Source organism: Malaclemys terrapin, chromosome 15 (genome assembly GCF_027887155.1).
Source record: "Malaclemys terrapin pileata isolate rMalTer1 chromosome 15, rMalTer1.hap1, whole genome shotgun sequence".
Classification (NCBI taxonomy): domain Eukaryota; kingdom Metazoa; phylum Chordata; order Testudines; family Emydidae; genus Malaclemys; species Malaclemys terrapin.
In genome coordinates, this window is record NC_071519.1 from 1,598,084 (window position 1) to 1,617,361 (window position 19,278).

Sequence of the window (19,278 nt, forward strand, 5' to 3'; positions counted from 1 at the left end):
TTTTAGGCGGCCTGGAGTTTGTTTTTTCTTACGGGAATGAGGACCATTACCTGATTTTCAGTGGCGAAGGCGCGGGCCCGTGCTGTGCAGTTATACCAGACCTTTTGCTTCCTTTGGGCTTTGGCCAGATTTTTTCTGGCCAGGCCCATGAGCTTGGCAAGTTGTTTTCGGAAGGTTAGGACATACTTCACCACCGACTTTTCGTTAGGAGTGGCCTTTTCCTTCCATTTGTTTTTTATTAGGTTTAGGGGCCCCCTTACCCGCCTTTTATATAGCAGTTTGAAAGGCGAAAACCCGGTAGACTTCTGGGGTACCTTTTTGTACGCAAACAGCAGGTGAGGTAAGTACTTGTTTCAGTTTTGCGGGTGCTGATTTATAAATGTTTTTAGCATTATTTTTAGCGTTCCATTGAACCTTTTCACCAGCCCGTTGGATTGGGGGTGATATGCTGAGGCCCAGTTGTGCCGGACCCCACATTTTTTTACAAGCACCGGAGTAGGGCCGACATGAAGTTGGACCCTTGGTTCGTTAAGACTTTTTTGGGGAACCCCACTTGGCTGAAAATGGTTAGCAGCGCATTTGCCACAGTGTTTGCTTTAATGGACGATAAGGGCACTGCCTCGGGGTAGCGGGTGGCGAAATTGACCACCACCAGGATGTATTTTTTTTTAGACCGGGTCGTTTTGCTGAGAGGTCCCACTATGTTTATGGCCACCTTTTGGAAAGGCTCCTTTATGATGGGCAAAGGTTTTAATGCTGCCTTTCCCTTGTTTCGGGCCTTTTTTACCCTCTGGCAGGGGTTACAGGATCGGCAGTACTGCCGGACGTTGGTGAAGACCCCGGGCCAGTAAAAGTTTTGTAGCAGCCTTTGCCTGGTGCGCCGGATTCCCTGGTGCCCTGCGAGAGGGATGTTATGGGCCAGGTACAGTAGCTTGTGGCGAAACTTTTGGGGAACCACCAGCTGCCTTTTGATTTCCCACGACTTTACTTTCCCCGGGGGAGCCCACTCTTGGTACAGGAACCCCTTCTTCCACAGGAACCTTTTTTTGCATCCTTTTCTTATGGTTTGTACCACACTGAGGTTAGCCAGGCCCCTTAGCTTTCGCAGGGAGGGGTTTTTTTTGCAACTTGGCCTGGAACTCGGCGGCTGGGGAAGGGATGGGGACCTGCTTTCTTTTGTCAGCTGGGTCGGAAGCCCCAGCCACCCCGCGGCCTGTTCTTGGGTGTTTCCTCCCCACCCGGGAAGGGTTCGGTGCCTTCGGTGGGACATTTTTTCCAAGGTCAGGGCGTAGTGCCCCTCGCCGGCTCTGGCTACGGGTTACGACTAAGGCGGTCTGGGGGCTGCTTGGCCAGTTCTCTAGGTTCCCCCCCATTAACACCTCAGTGGGCAAATGGTGGTGCACTTTCACATTCTTGGGGCCCTTTTTGGCCCCCCATTTCAGGTGTACCCTTGCTACGGGAACCTTGAATGGGGTGCCGCCCACCCCGGTCAGGGTTAGGAAGGTGTTGGGCACCACCCGATCTGGGGCCACCACCTCGGGCCGGGCCAGTGTCACCTCTGCGCCCGTGTCCCAGTATTTATAAACTTTCTTCCCATCCACCTCCAGGGGAACAAGGCACTCGCTCCGCAGGGACAGCCCCGCGCCAACCCTGTAAACGGAGAACTTTGAATCCGGAGCATCTGGCCCCCCAGAGAAGCTGGCCGGGGTCCCTTCTCTCTTTTGAGCAGTTGATAAGCTGCCAGCCCCTCTTGCGTGGGAAGCCTGCCCCTTGTCCGTCTGGGCCTTTACCAAGTTAACCCGGTGCGGGTTTGGTCTGCTTAGTTTGTTCTTGAGCTTGGGGCACTGGGCCCGAACGTGGCCTCTTTGGCCGCAGTAATAGCAGCTCAGGTCCCGTGGGTCCCCTTGAGCCGGTCGGTTGTCCCTGATGCTGGGCCTTCCCCGTGGGAGGGGATTTCCCATATTTTTCCTTTGGGAGGTCCCAGGGTGACTTTTTTTCTGCATTGCGGCGGGCCTGTTTTTTTGGGGCTTTTTCCTCCCACCCCCTGACCGGCTTTTTACAAACTTATTAGCCAGCTGCCCGGCGTGTTGCGGGTTTTTTGGCTTTCTGTTTACCAACCACAGCCTTAGGTCGGATGGGCACCGCTCATACAGTTGCTTTAGTACCAGCAGTTTAATTAGGTTTTTTTTTGTCTGGGCCCCACCAGCCCACTTGCTGGCGTATCTTTCCATGCGGACGGCTAGTTGCAGATATGAGATTTTAGGGGTTTTATCTTGACTCCGGAACCTTTTCGGTACATCTCAGGAGTTAGCCCAAACTTTTGTAGCAGGGCCTTTTTGAATAGTTTGTAGTTCCCTTTTTTTGCCTCTTCCAGTTGGCGGTACAATGCAACGGATTTGGGGTCCAGTAAGGGGGTAAGGACCCGGAGTCTGTTCGCGGGATCCACCCGGTGCAGCTCGCAGGCCGTTTTAAAGGCCTCCAGGAAGTTATCCATGTCCTTCCCCTTCTTGTATGGGGCCATGATGCACTTATCAAAGCTCCGTGCAGTCCTGGGTCCCCCCTTACTTACCGCAGCCGGGGGTTTGCTGCCCTTTAATCTCGCCAGTTCCAGGTCATGCTGACGCTGTTTTTTATTTTTTTTCCGTTTATGCTGTTTTTGGTTTTTTTTACGCTGATGCTGTTTTTTTTTTTCTTTCGTTTACGCTGATGCTGTCTTTTTTTTCCTTCCGTTTATGCTGACGCTGGTTTTTTTTATGCTGTTTTTGTTGTTTACGATTTTTCAGCTTCCTTAGTTTTAGCTTTTTTTTTTATTTCAGCCAATTTCGCTTCCCGGATGCCGAACGTTGCCGGGAGGATTCTTTGCTGGCCGGTGAGCTTCGCCGGGGGGACCCCCTGCTGGCCGGGGGGGTCACGGCGCCTTTGGTATTTGCTGGGCTCCTTCCCACCCTTTCCCTAGGCATAGGAAGGAGGGGTTTTGGGAAGCCCTCAGCAGCCGGCTGACCACTTCCAGCTGGGACAGACACTGGTGCCTGCGCTGCATTTGCCAGGCTGCTTCCCTGAGACACAGGGATCAGTTTATTTGCGCGATCTTCCGCCTCCAGCTGGGCAATGAGCTGTTTTTTGGTGAGCCTCCTAATGCGCAGCCGCCTTTGCTTGCACAGCTCCACCAGGTTGCTTTTAAGCCGCTTGGCATACATTTTTCGGCTGGCCACTTACCGGCCTGTGTGCTCACAACTCCCCACAGTTTCCAGGGGGCCCCCTAGTGTGCCAGCCCTTCTTGAGGTCACCACCTTTTTGCCAGGGTCGAGCTGCAGACTCCTCCGCCCCTGGGACCACTTGCTGCGATCCCCCCGGGGGACCCTGTTACTGCAAAAGTTCTTCTCGCTGGTTACACACTTCCAGGGGTAATAACCGTTTTTCTTTTACTCTTTAGCGCGCCTGGTCCCCGTTAATTCCCCTTTGTTTTACTGCTTTCCAGTCACTTACTGCAGGAAGCGCCGTCCACGGGGTGCAGTAGATCACACCGCTACCACCAGTTGTTGCGGATTGTGGGGAAGTTAGGGCCCTGCACCCCTCTTTCCGAGATTCACTGCGACTCTCAGCCAGCCAGTAAAGCAAAAGGTTTATTTAAGGACAGAAACACAGTCTCAAGCAGAGCGTGTAGGTACGACCAGACCCCCTTAATTAGGTCCCTCGGGGAGGTTCAGGAAGCTTAGACCCCAGCTTGGGGTTCCCTGCGTTGCACCACCCAGCCCCAACCGAAACTAAACTCCCAACTCCTCCCGCTGCTCCTTTCCTTTGTTCAGTTTCCCGGGCAGAAGGTGTTAATTCTCCCCACCCCCGTTCCTGGCTCAGGTTACAGCTCAGGTAGCTTCCTTTAAGGGAAGTCCCACATTCCCACTGCAACCCCCCTGCAACATTCCCAGGTCAAATTTGCCCTGCTTCCTGCTCCGTCACACTCGACATCCCTGATTTAACCACTAGACCCCCCCCCAACCCCAAGCTGGGGAGAGAACCCAGGAGTCCTGGTGCCCAGACCCCCTGCTTTAACCCCCTGTCTCGGAGTGTGGGGGGACACAAGGCCCCACACTCCCGGCTTCCTGCGATTCACCATGACTCTCAGCCAGCCAGTAAAGCAGAAGGTTTAGACAACAGGAACACACAAGACAGGTCTTGCAGGTACAGACAACAGGACCCCCTCAGTTAGGTCCATCTTGGGGTCCCAGGGGCACCACAGCCCCGTTGGGGGGGTCAGAGCCCCATCCGGGCTCCCCTCCATTACCTGCCAGCTCCTGAAACTCCAACTCCCTCCAGCATCTCCTCCCACAGCCTTTGTCCAGTTTCCTGGGCCAAGGTGTCACCTGGCCTTTAACCCCTTCCTGGGTTTTCATGTTACATGATCAGGTATTCTCCCTCGGTCAGTCTCCCATCCCCCAATGCAGACCGTTCTAGCCACACTCCCCTGCGACCTTCCCAGACAACACTCCCCACTCAGCATTCACAGACCAAAGTAAGAACAGTCCCAGTTCGTCACATCTCTCCCCCCTTCGAGACCGAACTGAGCGGGGTCACTTCAGCCAGTGACCTGGGGAAGTTCGAACCTACCCATGTTCCCATGGATGCTCCAACATCCCTCCCATTCCTTGGTGAGAATTACACCAGGCTCTTCCAGTTTCACGCCCCCCCTTAGGTTGGGGGTGCTCGATGGCACTCATAGTTCGCCTGTGGGAAGGTTTATGCGGCCCGTGCCCTTTTCCCACCCCAATAGCCCTGGGGTTCCAACTGGGCTGTGGTCTTCTCCCAGCGCTCCAGTCTGGAGGTCTGTGCTTTGGGCTCTCTTGGTTTAGAGCCGCCCTTTTGACCTTGGCCACCCTCTGGAAAGGTTCCTCTATGATGGGCAAGGGTCCTAAAGCCATTTTCCCCTTGTCCCGGGCCTTCCTCCCCCTCTGACAGGGGTCACAGGATCCGCAGTACTGTCGGACAGTAACAAAGACCCCAGGCCAGTAAAAGCTCCGTAGCAGCCTCTGCTGGGTGCGCCAGGTTCCCTGGTGCCCTGAGAGGGGAATATCATGGGCCCGGCACAGCAGCTGGCGGCAATACTTCTGGGGTACCACCAGCTGCCTCCTGATCCCCCCTGATTCCATTTTCCCTGGGGGAGCCCATTCTCGGTACAGGAACCCCTTCTCCCACAGGAACCTTTTCCGGCCACCTCTCCCCATGGTCTGTACCGCACTGGGGTCGGCCAGGTCCTTTATCTTCCGCAAGGAGGGATCTTTCTGCAACTCGGCCTGGAACTCAGCAGCTGGGACAGGGATGGCCAGCTACGGCTGGGTCTGAAGCCACCGCCTCCCTGAGCCGTGTCCCTGGGCGTTCCCTCTGTGACGAAGTGGGGGGTTTTGCACCCTCCCCATCAGGATAGGGTCCTGCGCCTCGGGCAAGGTACCCTCCCCGTTGTCAGGGCGCAGTGCCCCTTGCCGGCTCTGGCTATGGGTCACAACCAGGGTGTGACGGAGCAGGGAGCAGGGCAGATTTGACCTGGGAATGTTGCAGGGGGATTGCAGTGAGGAGGGGGGACTTCCCTTGAAGGAAGCTACCTGAGCTGTAACCTGAGCCAGGAACGGGGGTGGGGAGAATTAACACCTTCTGCCCGGGAGACTGAACAAAGGAGAGGAGCAGCGGGAGGAGTTGGGAGTTTGGTTTCGTTTTGGGCTGGGTGGTGCAACGCAGGGAACCCCAAGCTGGGGTCTAAGCTCCCTGAACCTCCCAGAGGGACCTAATTGAGGGGGTCTGGTCGTACCTACACGCTCTGCTTGAGACTGTGTTCCTGTCCTTAAATAAACCTTCTGCTTTACTGGCTGGTTGAGAGTCGCAGTGAATCTCGGGAAGAGGGGTGCAGGGCCCTAACTCCCCCACACTCCGCAACAACTGGTGGCAGGGGTGGGATCTACTGCACCCCGTGGACGGCGCTTCCTGCAGTAAGTGACTGGGGAGCAGTAAAACGAAGGGGGATTGACGGGGACCAGGCGTGCTGAAGAGTGGGAGAGAGACGGTTATTACCCCTGGGAGTGTGTGACCAGCGAGAAGGACTTTTGCAGTAACAGGGTCCCCCGGGGGGATCGCAGCGAGTGGTCCCAGGGGCGGAGGAGTCTGCAGCTCGACCCTGGCAGAGAGGCGGTGACCTCGAGAAGGGCTGGCACACTAGGGGTCTCCCTGGGAACTGTGGGGAGCTGTGAGCACACAGGCCGGTGAGTGGCCAGCAGGAAGATGTATGCCAAGCGGCTTAAGAGCGACCTGGTGGAGCTGTGCAAGCAGAGGGGGCTGCGCATTGGGAGGCTCACCCGACCTGAGGCTGTGGTTGGTGGACAGAAAGCCAGAGAACCCGCGACACGCCGGGCAGCTGGCTGATGAGTTTGTAAAGAGCCGGTCAGGGGGTGGCAGGGAGGAGCCCCAAAGGAACAGGCCCGCCGCGATGCAGAGAGAGAGTCACCCTGGGACCTCCCAAAGGGGGAATATGGGGAATCCCCTCCCACGGGGAATGCCCAGCATCAGGGACAACCGACCGGCTCGAGGGGACCCACGGGACCTGAGCTGCTATTACTGCGGCCGAAGAGGCCACGTTCGGGCCCAGTGCCCCAAGCTCAAGGACAGACTGAGCAGACCGAACCCGCACCGGGTTAACTTGGTAGAGGCCCAGACGGACGAGGGGCCGGCTTCCCACGCGAGAGGGGCTGGCAGCTTATCAACTGCTCAAGAGAGAGAAGGGCCCCCGGCCAGCTTCTCTCGGGGGCCAGATGCTCCGGATTCAAAGTTCTCCGTTTACAGGGTTGGCGCGGGGCTGTCCCTGCGGAGCGAGTGCCTTGTTCCCCTGGAGGTGGATGGGAAGAAAGTTTATGGTTACTGGGACACGGGCGCAGAGGTGACACTGGCCCGGCCCGAGGTGGTGGCCCCAGATCAGGTGGTGCCCAACACCTTCCTGACCCTGACCGGGGTGGGCGGGACCCCATTCAAGGTTCCCGTAGCGAGGGTACACCTGAAATGGGGGGCCAAGGAGGGCCCCAAGGACGTGGGAGTGCACCACCATTTGCCCACTGAGGTGTTGATGGGGGGGGACCTAGAGGACTGGCCAAGCAGCCCCCAGACCGCCTTAGTCGTGACCCGTAGCCAGAGCCGGCGAGGGGCACTACGCCCTGACCTTGGGAAGGATGTCCCACCGGAGGCACCGAACCCTTCCCGGGTGGGGAGGGAACACCCAAGGACAGGCCACGGGGTGGCTGGGGCTTCCGACCCAGCCAACGAGAGGGAGCAGGTCCCCATCCCTTCCCCAGCCGCCGAGTTCCAGGCCGAGTTGCAGAAGGACCCCTCCCTGCGGAAGCTAAGGGGCCTGGCTGACCTCAGTGTGGTACAGACCATGAGGAGAGGATGCAAGGAGAGGTTCCTGTGGGAGAAGGGGTTCCTGTACCGAGAGTGGGCTCCCCCGGGGGAAGTGGAGTCGTGGGGGATCAGGAGGCAGCTGGTGGTTCCCCAGAAGTTTCGCCACAAGCTACTGTACCTGGCCCATGACATCCCTCTCGCAGGGCACCAGGGGATCCGGCGCACCAGGCAGAGGCTGCTACAGAACTTTTACTGGCCCGGGGTCTTCACCAACGTCCGGCAGTACTGCCGATCCTGTGACCCCTGCCAGAGGGTGGGGAAGGCCCGGGACAAGGGGAAGGCAGCATTGAGACCTTTGCCCATCATAGAGGAGCCTTTCCAGAAGGTGGCCATGGACATAGTGGGACCTCTCAGCAAGACGACCCGGTCTGGGAAGAAATACATCCTGGTGGTGGTCGATTTCGCCACCCGCTACCCCGAGGCAGTGCCCTTATCGTCCATTGAAGCAGACACTGTGGCGGATGCGCTGCTGACCATTTTCAGCCGAGTGGGGTTCCCCAAGGAAGTCTTGACGGACCAAGGGTCCAACTTCATGTCGGCCCTACTCCGGTGCTTGTGGGAGAGATGTGGGGTCCGGCACAACTGGGCCTCAGCATATCACCCCCAATCCAACGGGCTGGTGGAGAGGTTCAATGGGACGCTAAAAATGATGCTGAAAACATTTATGAATCAGCACCCGCAGGACTGGGACAAGTACTTACCTCCCCTGCTGTTTGCGTACAGGGAGGTACCCCAGGAGTCTACCGGGTTTTCGCCTTTCGAACTGCTATATGGAAGGCGGGTAAGGGGGCCCCTGGACCTGATGAGAGACGAATGGGAGGGGAAGGCCACTCCTGACGGAGAGTCGGTGGTGGAGTATGTCCTGACCTTCCGGGAACGACTTGCCGAGCTCATGGGCCTGGCCAGGGAGAATCTGGCCAGAGCCCAGAGGAAGCAGAAGGTCTGGTATGACCGCACAGCACGGGCCCGCGCCTTCGCCACTGGGGATCAGGTGATGGTCCTCATCCCCGTGAGGAAAAACAAACTCCAGGCCGCCTGGGAAGGGCCCTTCAAGGTTGTCAAGCAACTAAACGAGGTAAACTATGTGGTGGAGCTGTCGAACCGGGCACACCACCACCGGGTGTACCATGTGAATATGATGAAGCCATATTATGACAGGGGGAATATGGTGTTGGCCGTGTGTGGACAGTGGGAAGGGCAGGGAGATGACCCTTTAGTAGATCTATTCCCTGGGACAAGAGTTGGCTTCCCCCTGGAAGCAATTCCCCTCTCTGATCGGCTAACCCCTGCCCAGCGAGCTGAGATCGGAGGGGTGCTGCATCTGTACCAGCAGCTGTTTTCCAACCAGCCTGGACGCACTAATCTGACTGTCCACCGGGTGCAGACAGGATCGCACCCGCCTATAAAATGCTCCCCCTTCCGAGCCACAGGGAAAACTGCTCAGGACCTGGAAAGAGAGGTCAATGACATGCTGGCTTTGGGGGTGATCCAGCCGTCTTCCAGCCCTTGGGCCTCGCCGGTGGTGCTGGTCCCCAAAAAGGACGGGTCGATCCGGTTCTGTGTGGACTATCGGAAGCTCAATGCCATCACTGTAGCCGATGCCTACCCCATGCCCAGGCCGGACGAGCTCCTAGACAAGCTGGGAGGTGCTCGGTACCTTACCACCATGGATCTTACAAAGGGCTATTGGCAAGTGCCGCTGGATGCAGATGCCAGGCTGAAATCGGCCTTTGTCACCCCTCTGGGGCTCTATGAGTTCCTGACCCTGCCCTTCGGCCTCAAGGGAGCGCCGGCCACCTTCCAGCGCCTGGTGGATCAGCTACTGAGGGGGATGGAGAGTTTTGCCGTGGCGTATATCGATGACATCTGTGTCTTTAGCCAGACCTGGGAGGACCACATATCCCAGGTTAGACAAGTGCTGGACCGACTCCAGAAGGCTGGGCTGACCGTAAAACCGGAGAAGTGCAAGGTGGGGATGGCTGAGGTATCCTACCTAGGCCACCGGGTGGGAAGCGGCTGCTGTGACGAACTGGGCCTGTTCTCACGGTGGTCTGTGAATGCTGACAGGGGAGTGTGACTAGGATGGTCTGCATTGTAGGATGGGATCTGCCCGAGGGCGCATACCTGAGTGTGTAACATGAGAACCCAGGAAGGGGTTGAAGGCGAGGCGACTCCTTAGCCCGGGAAACTGAACAAAGGCTGTGGGAGGGGTCGCTGAAGGCAGAGTGCTGGAAGCGGGCTGGAGAGATGGCTGGGAGGCAGAGATGGCTCTGACGCCCCCAAGGGGGGTGGGCTGGCATGCCCTGGGACCCCAAGCTGGACCTAACTGAGGGGGGGCCCTGTTGTCTGTGCCTGCAAGACCTGTCTTGGACTGTATTCCTGTCATCCAAATAAACCTTCTGCTTTACTGGCTGGCTGAGAGTCATGGTGAATCGCAGGAAGCCGGGGGTGCAGGGCCCTGAGTTCCCCAATACTCCGTGACAACTGGTGGCAGCGGCGGGATCTACTGCACCCCGTGGACGGCGCTTCCTGCAGTAAGTGACTGGGGAGCAGTAAAACGAAGGGGGATTGACGGGGACCAGGCCGGCTGAAGAGTGGGAGAGAGACGGTTATTACCCCTGGGAGTGTGTGACCAGCGAGAAGGACTTTTGCAGTAACAGGGTCCCCCGGGGGGATCTCAGCGAGTGGTCCCAGGGGCGGAGGAGTCTGCAGCTCGACCCTGGCAGAGAGGCGGTGACCTCGAGAAGGGCTGGCACACTAGGGGGCCCCCTGGGAACTGTGGGGAGCTGTGAGCACACAGGCCGGTGAGTGGCCAGCAGGAAGATGTATGCCAAGCGGCTTAAGAGCGACCTGGTGGAGCTGTGCAAGCAAAGGCGGCTGCGCATTAGGAGGCTCACCAAAGAACAGCTCATTGCCCAGCTGGAGGCGGAAGATCGCGTGAATGAACTGATCCCTGTGTCTCAGGGAAGCAGCCTGGCAAATGCAGCGCAGGCCCCAGTGTCTGTCCCAGCTGGGAGTGGTCAGTCGGCTGCTGAGGGCTTCCCGAGACCCCTCCTTCCTATGCCTAAGGGAAGGGTGGGGAGGAGCCCAGCAAATACCGAAGGCGCCGTGGCCCCCCCGGCCAGCAGGGGACCCTCCCGGCGAAGCTCGCCGGCCAGCAGAGGATCCTCCCGGCGACGTTCGGCATCCGGGGAGCGGAATTGGCTGGAATGGGAGAAAGAGCTAAAACTGAGAGAGCTGGAGGATCGTGAACAACAGAGACAGCATGAAGAGAGACAGCATCAGCGTGAAGAGAGACAGCGTCAGCAGGAACGGGAGGAGAATGAGAGACAGAGACAGGAGAATGAGAGACAGCGTCAGCATGACCTGGAACTGGCGAGATTGAAGGGCAGCGAACCCCCGGCTGCGGTGAGTGAGGGGGGACCCAGGACTGCACGGAGCTTTGATAAGTGCATCATGGCCCCATACAAGGAGGGGGAGGACATGGATGACTTCCTGGAGGCCTTTGAGACGGCCTGCGAGCTGCACCGGGTTGATCCCGCGGACAGACTCCGGGTCCTTACCCCCTTACTGGACCCCAAAGCCGTGGCATTGTGCCGCCAACTGGAAGAGGCAGAGAAAGGGGACTACGAACTATTCAAAAAGGCCCTGCTACGAGAGTTTGGGCTGACTCCTGAGATGTACCGGGAAAGGTTCCGGAGTCAGGATAAAACCCCTGAGATCTCATATCTACAACTAGCCGCCCGCATGGAAGGATACGCCAGCAAGTGGGCTGATGGGGCCCAGACGAAGGAGGACCTGGTCAAACTGCTGGTACTGGAGCAACTGTATGAGCGGTGCCCATCGGACCTGAGGCTGTGGTTGGTGGACAGAAAGCCAGAGAACCCGCGACAGGCAGGCCGGCTGGCCGATGAGTTCGTAAAGAGCCGGTCAGGAGATAAAAGGGAGGAGTCCCAAAGGAGCAATCCCACCATAACGCAGAGAGAGAGTCACCATGGGACCTCCCTGTGGGAAAATACAGAAAAACCCCATCAGAGGGGAACATCCGGCATCAGGACCATCCGACCCACTCAAGGGGACCCATGGGACATGGGCTGCTACCACTGTGGCCAAAAGGGTCACATACGGGCCCAGTGCCCCAGGCTCAGGGACAGACTGAGCAGGCCGAACCCACAGAGGGTTGACTGGGTAGAGACCCAGCCCGGCGAGAGGCAGCATTCCCAGGGAAGGGGGGCTGGCAGGGTACCACCTGCTAAGGAGGGAGGAGAGCCCTAGGCTAGCTTCTCTGGGGGGCCAGATGCTCCGGATTCAAAGTTCTCCGTTTACAGGGTTGGCGCGGGGCTGTGCCTGCGGAGCGAGTGCCTTGTTCCCCTGGAGGTGGATGGGAAGGAAGTTTATGGTTACTGGGACACGGGCGCAGAGGTGACACTGGCCCGGCCCGAGGTGGTGGCCCCAGATCGGGTGGTGCCCAACACCTTCCTGACCCTGACCGGGGTGGGCGGGACCCCATTCAAGGTTCCCGTAGCGAGGGTACACCTGAAATGGGGGGCCAAGGAGGGCCCCAAGGACGTGGGAGTGCACCACCATTTGCCCACTGAGGTGTTGATGGGGGGGGACCTAGAGGACTGGCCCAGCAGCCCCCAGACCGCCTTAGTTGTGACCCGCGGTCAGAGCCGGCGAGGGGCACTGCGCCCTGGCCTTGGGGGGGGTGCCTTGCCTGAGGCGCGGGACCCTAACCTGGTGGGGAGGGAACGCCCAGGGACGCGGCTCAGGGAGGCTGCAGCTTCGGACCCAGCGGGCGAGAAAGAGCAGGTGGCCATCCCTGTCCCAGCTGCTGAGTTCCAGGCCGAGTTACAGAGAGATCCCTCCTTGCGGAAGATAAGGGACCTGGCCGACCTCAATGCGGTACAGACCATGGGACGAGGTGGCCGGAAAAGGTTCCTGTGGGAGAAAGGGTTCCTGTACCGAGAATGGGCTCCCCCAGGGAAAATGGAGTCAGGGGGGATCAGGAGGCAGCTGGTGGTACCCCAGAAGTATCGCCGCCAGCTGCTGTGCCGGGCCCATGACATTCCCCTCTCAGGGCACCAGGGAACCTGGCGTACCCAGCAGAGGCTGCTACGGAGCTTTTACTGGCCTGGGGTCTTTGTTACTGTCCGACAGTACTGCGGATCCTGTGACCCCTGTCAGAGGGGGAGGAAGGCCTGGGACAAGGGGAAAACAGCTTTAGGACCCTTGCCCAGCATAGAGGAGCCTTTTCGGAGGGTGGCCAAGGTAAAAAGGGCGGCTCTAAACCAAGAGAGCCCAAAGCACAGACCTCCAGACTGGAGCGCTGGGAGAAGACCACAGCCCAGTTGGAGCCCCAGAGGTATGGGGGTGGGAAAAGGGCGCAGGCCGCATAAACCTTCCCACATGCGAACTGCGAGTGCCATCAAGCACCCCCGACCTAAGGGGGGGCGTGGAACGGAAGGGGCCTGGTGTAACTCCCACCAAGGAACTGGAGGGATGCGGGGGCATCCATGGGAACGGGGGTAGGTTCGAACTTCCCCAGGTCACTGGCTAAAGTGACCCTGCTCAGTTCGGTCTCGAAGGGGGGAGAGATGTGACGAACTGGGCCTGTTCTCAAGGTGGTCTGTGAATGCTGACAGGGGAGTGTGACTAGGATGGTCTGCATTGTAGGATGGGATCTGCCCGAGGGCGCATACCTGAGTGTGTAACATGAGAACCCAGGAAGGGGTTGAAGGCGAGGCGACTCCTTAGCCCGGGAAACTGAACAAAGGCTGTGGGAGGGGTTGCTGAAGGCAGAGTGCTGGAAGCAGGCTGGAAGGAGGCTGGAGAGATGGCTGGGAGGCAGAGATGGCTCTGACCCCCCCAAGGGGGGTGGGCTGGCATGCCCTGGGACCCCAAGCTGGACCTAACTGAGGGGGGGGCCCTGCTGTCTGTGCCTGCAAGACCTGTCTTGGACTGTATTCCTGTCATCCAAATAAACCTTCTGCTTTACTGGCTGGCTGAGAGTCATGGTGAATCGCAGGAAGCCGGGGGTGCAGGGCCCTGAGTTCCCCAATACTCCGTGACAGCTGCCTAAAGCCGGAACCAGCCAAAGTGGAGGTGATCAGAGACTGGCCCGCTCCTCAAACCAAAAAGCAGGTCCAAGCCTTTATTGGGATGGCAGGGTACTATCGGAGGTTCGTGCCCCACTTTAGCGCCATAGCCGCCCCCATCACTGAGCTGTGCAAGAAGGGGAAGCCAGACAAAGTGGTCTGGACCGAGGAGTGCCAGGAGGCTCTCCGGGCGCTGAAGGAGGCTCTGGTCAGTGGCCCAGTTCTGGCAAACCCAGACTTTGACAAGCCCTTTATGGTGTTCACCGACGCCTCAGACACAGGACTGGGGGCGGTGTTAATGCAGGAGGATGAAAAGGGGGAGAGACACCCCATCGTGTACCTGAGCAAGAAGTTGCTACCCCGGGAGCAGAACTACGCGGCCATCGAGAAGGAATGCCTGGCCATGGTGTGGGCCCTCAAGAAACTAGAGCCATATCTCTTTGGGCGTCACTTCACCGTGCACACCGACCACTCTCCCCTGACCTGGCTGCACCAGATGAAAGGAGCCAACGCCAAGCTCCTGAGGTGGAGCCTGCTCCTGCAGGATTATGACATGGACGTGGTCCATGTGAAGGGACGTGACAACCTGATAGCGGACGCGTTGTCCCGGAGAGGGAGCCCTGAACTTCCCCAGGTCACTGGTCAGAGTGACCCCGCTCAGTTCAGTCTCGAAGGGGGGAGAGATGTGACGGAGCAGGGAGCAGGGCAGATTTGACCTGGGAATGTTGCAGGGGGGTTGCAGTGGGGATGTGGGACTTCCCTTGAAGGAAGCTACCTGAGCTGTAACCTGAGCCAGGAACGGGGGTGGGGAGAATTAACACCTTCTGCCCGGGAGACTGAACAAAGGAGAGGAGCAGCGGGAGGAGTTGGGAGTTTGGTTTCGTTTTGGGCTGGGTGGTGCAACGCAGGGAACCCCAAGCTGGGGTCTAAGCTCCCTGAACCTCCCAGAGGGACCTAATTGAGGGGGTCTGGTCGTACCTACACGCTCTGCTTGAGACTGTGTTCCTGTCCTTAAATAAACCTTCTGCTTTACTGGCTGGTTGAGAGTCGCAGTGAATCTCGGGAAGAGGGGTGCAGGGCCCTAACTCCCCCACACTCCGCAACACAGGGCACCCTGGGGGTTGCTTGATCAGTCCTCCAGGTCCCTCCCCATTAGCACCTCAGTGGGCAAATGGTGGTGCCCCCTCACTTCCTTGGGGCCCTCCTTGGCCCCCCACTTCAGGTGTACCCTCGCCACAGGCACCTTGAATGGGGTCCCGCCCACCCCGGTCAGGGTCAGGAAGGTGTTGGGCATCACCTGATCTGGGGCCACCACCTCGGGCCGGGCCAGCGTCACCTCAGCGCCCGTGTCCCAGTATCCATTGACCTTCCTCCCATCCACCTCCAGGGGAACAAGGCACTCGCTCCGCAGGGACCGCCCCACGTCCACCCTGTAAACGGAGAACCTTGAGTACGGAGCATCCAGCCCCCAAGAGGAGCTGGCCTAGGACCCTCCTCCCGCCTGAGCCGTTGGGAAGCTGTCAGCCCCCCTTGCCTGGGAACACCGCCCCTCATCCGTCTGGGTCTCTATCCAGTCAACCCTCTGTGGGTTCGGTCTGCTCAGTCTGTCCCTGAGCCTGGGGCACTGGGCCCGTATGTGGCCTCTTTGGCCACAGTAATAGCAGCCCATGTCCCGTGGGACCCCTCGAGCCAGTCGGTTGGTCCTGATGCTGGGTGTTCCCCTTGGGAGGGGGTTCTCCAGGTTTCCCCTTTGGGAGGTCCCAGGGTCACTCTCTTCCTGCCTCGTGGCAGGCCTGTTCTGTTGGTCTGATAAGCTGCCTTTAATTCTGGCAGCTATGTGTAGTAGCAACCACCTGAAAACAAAAATACAGACATTTCAAAGTGTATTTGGACAAACCGATGAGTCTGATGATTGATCCTACACAGATGGGTTTAGGATCAGGGGAAATGGATGTGGTAACACCACAGCATGATTATTTTCAGTGGCTCAAACAATTACAAGGGGACAAATTGACCTTGCAATACCGGATTAATGAGGCCATTGATAAAATGAATAACAAGCTCCATAAACAGAAAGCTGGTAACTCCCAGCTCTGGGAGCCCGGGGATCTGGTCATGTATTTAAAATTGGGTAGAAGGCAGCATAATTTGGAATCTAAATGGATAGGTCCATATTCCATTGTGGACCGGCTTAGCCCTTTGGTGTACCGAATAGATAAAGAGAGAAAGCTAAAATGGGTTCATGTCTCGCAACTAAAATTGTTTTCCTAAGCTACAGATACCAACGTTACTAACAAAAATGGGACACACTGTGGCAGAGACCGAGCAGGGTCTGCCGTGGAGGGAGCACTGTGCTAATTTGTCTCCAAGCTTCTATCTTTCAGGCTCTGAACCAGAACATCAGGAGAGCTGGTACCAGCTGAAGAGTGATAAAATACCATGGTTATAGTGTCACAACAAAGTCTGTGTTGCATGTTCTGTGTCTGTCTCTGGTGGGTGTCCTGTGCTAGCATTGGGTCCAGAGAAAGAGGGGATACTCAATCACATCCACCTCTGTCTGAAAGACTTTGGTCCCCAATGCATCAGATTTATTTATTCTTTGTTTATTTTTTGTTAGGTTCTCTAATCATTTTGTTGTTGATTTTTGTTATTGATACATTTGTATTGTTAGTTACATTTGCTTGTATTATTAATTCCACACTTTCCTCTATGCACCCTGGTTCTACTTCTCCAAGCCCTATAAGGTACTTCTTGGGCCCCCATAACCTGTAAGACTTTGGCCCATAGTTGTAGGGCTCCATCTTTCACGTCCCCAGAGACCTCTTGAGAACAACTGTTAGGAATAGGGGATTCTGCAACATTTTAGCAACTGAATGTTAGTTTAAGTCCAAATCAGCTTAACCTTGCATGACAACTGTGGTACTCCTACAAAATCTTATTTGTTGTGTGTGCTTAAGAAGGTCCTAACCTCAGTGACTTTTATTGTTTGATGGCTATTGCAGCATCAAACTTGGGCCTCATTTTGTTTGTCAATGTACCCAATACATAGATTTAAAAGAGACACACAAGATTTAAATTGTGACCACTCAAGAATTGTTCTTGAGAGGTCAAAAGCGGGACAATGTAGATAAATCTCTGTATTAGGCTATTTTGTATAACGCTGTATTAAGCTATTTTCACTTTGTATCAGATCCCTATGTAGAAAAACTTATAGAAAACTTTGTGTTAAGCCTTGATATAATATTATAGCCCCTAAGGATAGTTAAAGTAAAAGAAAAATGTCTTTTTGCTAGCAGTAGAATAAGATCTCCCCCCCACACTCCCTTAATCAATTGCCCTATAGAATGAACGAGGTGTGAATGAGGAAGACAGCACCTCCAGACAGCTGCAACCCTTGGAGAGGGGATGGAAGCCAAATCCAAGGACGATAAAATCTGTCAAGTGGGCTCATGAAAGAAGATCAGACATATTAAGTATCAGGGGGTATTATATTAAGTATCAGGAGTGGCTGGCTCATTACAGAAGCAGCTTTTTCTCTCCTGGAATTGACACCTCCTCATCTATTGTTGGGAGTGGACTACATCCACCCTGATTGAATTGACCCTGTCCACACTGGTTCTCCACTTGCGAAGTAACTCCCTGCTCTCCATGGGTCAGTATCTAATGCCTGCATCTGTAACTTTCACTCTATGCATCTGAAGAAGTGAGGTTTTTACTCACGAAAGCTTATGCCCAAATAAATCTGCTAGTCTTTAAGGTACCACCAGACTCCTTCTTGTTTTAATCAGACATATTGACAGCCTCGGAGGCTAGGAGCCAGCACCTTCTTTTGGAAAACACCCTCTTTGAACAGTGCTCTCCTGTTACAAGGTGGGGCGTGAACTCCTGTAAGTGCATCGCTTGCTAGATGGCAGCACGGCCCGTGCAAATAAAAAGGGCCCAACTGTCTAGGAAGAAGACACTCACTAACCCTCTCCTAGGACTCCTGGGAGAGGAGTGTGGTCTCCTGATTAGAGCAGGGGGGTTGGCGAGAGCCAGCACCCGTGGGTGGCAATCTTGGCACAGTGGGTTTTGATCCTCGGGCTGAACCGCGCTGCATGCTGCTACGAGCTCCCAGAATCACGTGCCTTCAGTTCTGTTTTGCACTAACTTCTATCCTTTCTGTGAGCTGGTTGGAAGGGTCTGGCGGGTGACATGGTACCGGGCCTTGGCAGAGCCATGGGGCAGGTGCGGGGAACGAACTCCCACTCTGGGATTCCTTTGCCTCCTTGTCTCAGACTTGGTTTCCCTTCTCCCCTGGCTGAGCCGAGAGAGGCCTTTCCCTCTTTGCTCCGTGGGGCAGTCAGGCCTCAGGAGCTGAGACCCAGAGAAACGTGAACGTGCCGGAGTAACGCCGGGTGGCCTGGCAGCAAGGCGCAGAACAGGGAGCAGGCACGGGGTGTCGTTACTGACACCAGGGGAGAGAGCGCACCCTGCAGCACAGCACCCCCCAGCACCGTCTGGGGCATTCGGGTCAGGACTAGTGCCCCCTATGCGCCCCCCACCCTGCAGATGGGTGCCCCCTAGAAATGTGAGACCTTGGGGGTCTGACTGAATCACCAATTCCATCTCCAAACAGCACCCTGGGGTTATTTGCTTAGAGCAACCCGACCCAATCCTATTTAGACTTATTACGTCATCTTATTATTGACTAGGTGCTTTATTGTAGCACCCAGGAGCCCCGGTCACGGGCCAGCACCCCATGGCGCTAGGCGCTGTACAAACACACCCTGTCTGAAAGAGCTCCCAACCTACGTCTCAGACGAGAGACAAGAGACGGCTTCAGACAGGCTGGGGAAACAATGAGACATTACCAGACAGGAAGTGATCTCAGCCCACCAGCAGCCCCACGGTGCTCGGGACTTTTTCACAGGCATGCATGGCATCTATATTTTCATGATCTGCCCAATAAGCTCGCCGTGTTTCTCGAAGCGGCCCTGCAAACCGCAGGGCTCAGGCAGATTGCGTTTAAAACTAATGACCTGCAAGACAACATGTCAAATCACCACGCAGCAGCCCAGAAATCCCGGCAGGCATTCGTGCAACATGCCGAGAGGGAGCAGCCCCTGTTAAACCAGGGAGCCTGGAGTGTCCCCGAGTGGCAGGCGCGCCGATCGCGCTCCTTGGGGAGTCCCGGCCCGGATGCACACCCGGGGCAGGGGCCTGTCCTGCAAGGCCCCACATGACCCGACCAGGCCTAGGAGCATCTCAGCCCCGGAGGGACGCAGCCTCACCCTCACCCGGCCCAGGGCTAAGGGGGGAAACCAAGACACCAGGTGGGGACATGGCAAGTTAGTTTGCAGAGCTCCAGATGGAACCCAGGAGTCCTGGCTCCCAGCCCCCCCTGCTCCCCTCCCAGAGCCGGGGAGAGAACCCAGGTAGGGTGACCAGATGTCCTGATTTTATAGGGACAGTCCCAATTTTGGGGTCTTTTTCTTATATAGACTCCTATTACCCCCCAGCCCCTGTCCTGATTTTTCACAATTGCTGTCTGGTCACCCTAAACCCAGGTGTCCTGGCTCCCAGCCCCCCCTGCTCTAACCCACCAGCCCCTGCTCCCCTCCCAGAGCCAGGGATAGAACCCAGGAGTCCTGGCTCCCAGCCCCCGCTGCTCTAACCCACCAGCCCCCACTCCCCTCCCAGAGCCGGGGAGAGAACCCAGGAGTCCTGGCTCCCAGCCCCCCCTGCTCTAACCCACCAGCCCCTGCTC